Source organism: Pinus tabuliformis, chromosome 8 (assembly GCF_031772625.1).
Source record: "Pinus tabuliformis cultivar Carrire ecotype Pingquan chromosome 8, CPIR1, whole genome shotgun sequence".
NCBI classification, from domain to species: domain Eukaryota; kingdom Viridiplantae; phylum Streptophyta; class Pinopsida; order Pinales; family Pinaceae; genus Pinus; species Pinus tabuliformis.
The window spans coordinates 1658382878-1658387017 of record NC_142294.1 but is presented as its reverse complement, the minus strand read 5'-3'; the positions used below and the strand labels follow the sequence as shown (position 1 = coordinate 1658387017).

At 39.3% G+C, this 4140-nt stretch overlaps 1 long non-coding RNA gene and 1 pseudogene across 1 annotated transcript; both read left to right on the top strand.

Annotated features, from left to right (window-relative positions):
- The first annotated feature begins 328 nt into the window (after positions 1 to 328).
- On the top strand, positions 329 to 2228 carry LOC149242554 (receptor protein kinase TMK1 pseudogene; annotated as a pseudogene).
- A 420-nt stretch (positions 2229 to 2648) lies between these two features.
- On the top strand, positions 2649 to 3872 carry LOC149242553 (uncharacterized). The gene is made up of 2 exons (XR_016245730.1): positions 2649 to 2736; positions 3075 to 3872. It is a non-coding gene; the product is annotated as an uncharacterized LOC149242553 (long non-coding RNA).
- The last annotated feature ends 268 nt before the right edge of the window (positions 3873 to 4140 follow it).

Genomic DNA, 4140 nt, shown 5'->3' with positions numbered 1-4140 from the left:
CTACACCGCCATTAACGAGGAGAGCAACAGTCTGTACACAGCTGAGCCATTGCCCTTTACCTCGAAAGAATTTAACATCTTGCTTGTTGAGGGGACGATGGACCTGGTTGTCCAAGAAGAGAGCGTCAGTTCAAGGTAGTTATAGATTTTGCAGCTCGAGTTAACTTACACCATTTAGGCCAATTCCTATCTGGGAGGCAGGCTGATGCTCCGCATGAAGCCCTGCAAGTTCTTGATATTGTTCTATGGGAGCTACCAACTGAAAGGTACATTAATGTTTTGCCAAAGTTTAAGGCCAACCCAAATGGGATTACCCCTCAATCTCGATATGTCTTCAACTGCATTCATTGAACCATTACTTGTAGTTGATTTTGTTTCGCAACTGTTGGGTAAGGATGTGAGAGCAGTACCGTCTCCATGTTGTACAAAGCGATTGTCTAAACAGCACAACATCGCCAACTTCCCAGGTGATGTCCACACACGCTTCTTTAGTTATATGGATGTATGGTTCAATTGCCTCTTCAGGAAGGAGGGAACCGTCTCTGAGTGTTGGGGTTGCTTCTCAAAGTGCTGAAGGGTTGAACCATGCTTTCTTCTGGTCTGCGTCACGGTCAACACTACTTTTTAAGTGATTTTGAAATGAAAAACTTCCTTGCAATTCTCTAGTAAGTTGTGTTTGATCGGAAAAAATAGTTTCTAAATCACTAGCGATCTTGTTATTGAAGAGGACCAAATGTTTTAGAGAAGTGACATGACTCGAAAACAAGACTCAACATTGCATTGAATGCAAGCGATGAATTATATATTTGTATTTGTGGGTATGAAGATATTGGAGAACTAAAAATGTAATGGTGTTATGGATTCCGAATTTTATCTCTTTGGGAGATAAATGATTTGGGTAGTAAATATTGAAATCATTTTGGATGAATAAGTGGTGAAACAGGTCAAAATGAGCACAATGTGGAAATGGGCGGAGTTGGCCATGTTGTGCATAAAAATCCAACCCAATGAAAGACCGGCAACGTATGAAGTTATAAGTGAATTGAAAAACAACAACGGGATGAAATACAAACAACCAAAAAAGTTGTAAGTGAATTGAAGATTAGGGAAACTGATTCACTGGATCACAAATCTGTCCATGATCGAACCTTTTATGTGGCTGTAGCATCATAATAGACTAACAACTCATCTCTAACGTATGTATATTTTCAAATTTATATCACCTACTTATATATGTTGGGTTTTTATGGTGATAAAATATTCACTAAAACATAGGATCTTAGTATATCGACTTGCAGGTAATTGGATGTACTCTTGGCATTATAGTGGCAACTAAGAAAATTGATTCTGGATCTCCCATAAATTAAGAAACAGTTACTGATTCACCACTAAATTAGAAAAAAAAACAACAAAAAAAATTCACGCTTATCCAGAGAATATAAGATTTGTGAGAACGTCGCAACAACCTTTTAACTATAAGACAGTTTAAGTGCTATGGTATAAGACAGTTTACGTGCTATGGTATTATGGATCATCCATTTTTATTGTTATTAATTACGCCGTAAGGCGTTCCCCTCTGAAATCAACTTTGCTCTCTGTCTACGTGTCATTACTATGCACCATTAGATGATATGTTAGACGATTGAGCCATCTTGAGTCGTTGGATCACCTGCAACTCCTTAACTTCCTTAACTACCTGAGCAGCGCATCGGCTTCGTCTCCTTGGGTACTGTATCGACGGCGGGGAGAAGATGCTGGTATACGAGTATATGCCCCAGGGGCCGCTGAGTCTGCATCTGTTTGAATGGGCGGCGGCCGGGCTGAGGCCGCTAGAATGGAAACAGAGGCTTAGCTTTGCCCTCGATGTCGCCCGGGGAGTTGAGTACCTGCACAACCTTGCACGGACGAGCTTCATTCACAGAGATTTGAAGCCCTCTAATATCCTTCTGGGCGACGACATGAGGGCCAAGGTCTATAACTATGTTAGGATTAGACAGGTACTCTCATTTATTTGTGGATCGTTTTTCTGGATGGGAAATATGAGTTTTCCAAAAAAAATACTTTCAATCAGTTTTTGATTGTGGAATCATCGGTATTATGTCTGGAATTTTCAGCAAATGTGCCAATAGGCTCATGAAAGTGGAGATTCTCCTGCCATACCTATAACAGTGAGGCAGTTAGAAGCTATTATTCGATTAAGCGAGTCCATTGCAAAGATGCAATTGTGAGTAGTCCCAGCATTATTTTGTAATTTTTCAATGTATGCATTATTGTTAATCAAAGTCAATCGATTTCCTTAGTCAGATTGCATCTGAAAAATTGAAAATATTGTTTTTAATGCAGGTCAACAATAGCAACATAGGAACATGTCACAGAAGCTTTGAGGCTTTTCAATGTTTCTACTATGGATGCTACACGCTTTGGCATTGCTGAACAAATAAGTTTGACACCAGAAATGAGAAGTGAAATTCAGGTACGCGTCTCATCTAATCTAGCAAGTAAGAACAGCTATATTTGTGGATTCTTTCTTCAAACCAAAAGCCTGCTATGCTTGCGAACTATGTCATGGTCTTTGATTTGCAACAATAAAGAAAATTGATGGTTGCTCATGCTAGTGCCACATGCTTGTAACAGCGAGTTGAGACACAGATAAAGAGACGGATGGGAATCGGCATCAACATATCTGAGAGGCGTCTGATTGATGATATGGTCAGAATGGGGTTGAATGAATCAACTGTAAGAATTACAACACTCATTATATTGGTGAGTTTCGGCAGTGACTATTTTATTATTATAATTTTCCAATGTCAGTACATGTTACTTCTATAATTAGTTTTGTTAGCTAGCTCAATATTGGAGTTATATTGCTTACCCGTAGATCATTTTATGGGTAGTTTGCGCAACAGGCAATGTATATCACGGGGAGAAATGGCTTTCGTCACCTATAGAACCTTCCTAATGATGTTGTTTACAGCCTCTCTTAAGTAATGATATGATAGGTTGTTTACAGCTTCTCTGAAGTAATGATATCATAGCCATGGTTTTCACCAAGTGGGCTGATTTGTTCATTTCAGGTTCGAAGAGCTCTCCTTATCATGCATCAAAGGGATGAAGTGGAATACAAGAGAGAAAGGCGTGTCATAGTTCGCAAAGTGTAAAGTTAAAGATGAGTGATCTGATACTGTTAGGACCCTAACAGAGGGCCGCGGCTAGGCAGTGCCAGTTTTGTGTAAAGTTTATTTTCTTCAACAGGCATCCTTCCAAAAGGCTTTTCTATAATGGTCTCGACACAAGAGGCAGTTTTATTATGATAAATATCGTGGTAAAGTCATGCTTACGAGGTCCCTCCTCCCAAACCAAGTCATGCTTACGAGGTCCCTCCTCCGACTCTTACAAGGGTTCCCTACATTCCAGCTCCCACAGGAAAACCCCACCCCTCTTCTCCTCCACCAGTCCACAAACTCCCCACACCTCCCAAATATGTTTACCCTGCTCCTCCTCGCTATTAGACTCTGCAACTAGTCAAACAAGTATGCATTTTCACATAAGTTTTCTCTGCTACTTTCTTTCCACTGCTACATGCATTTCAATTTCTTATGGTTTGTTTTATAGGATGGATCTCAGTTCACCATTTTCTGATCACCATTTTCTGATGTTGCTCTCAGTGAATCACACAGATAGGTAGAGTATGAGAGTTTAGTTTCGAAAATCTGGTTTAATAATTAAGTGGAGAGGTTTGGTCTTCAAGATTTCTATGGTTCAATTCTGAACAAAACTATGTACTACAGATATTCCAAGTGCTACCTCTTCAACTGAGCTGGAAAAAAATTAGAATATGACAGCAACTCTTACAAGAGACTGCGAAGTGTCAATCACACATGAGTTAAGATTAGTATCTTTGTTCTTAGCAAGTTTGAGTCTATGTAATCACTTAGCTTTAAGTATTTGAATCAATGCAATTTACTGAGCAACAGTTCATATCAGAATTTGTGTTATTATTGTGCAGTTTCCTCCTCTGTCCATCTATTGGATTTTGTCATTACCAAAAAGTTGAATATAAATATGTGAGCTACCAACACTCTTGTTTGAAAAGCTGAAAGTTGCGTACAAGTATATGTTTCCAATCCATTTTGAGTTTCT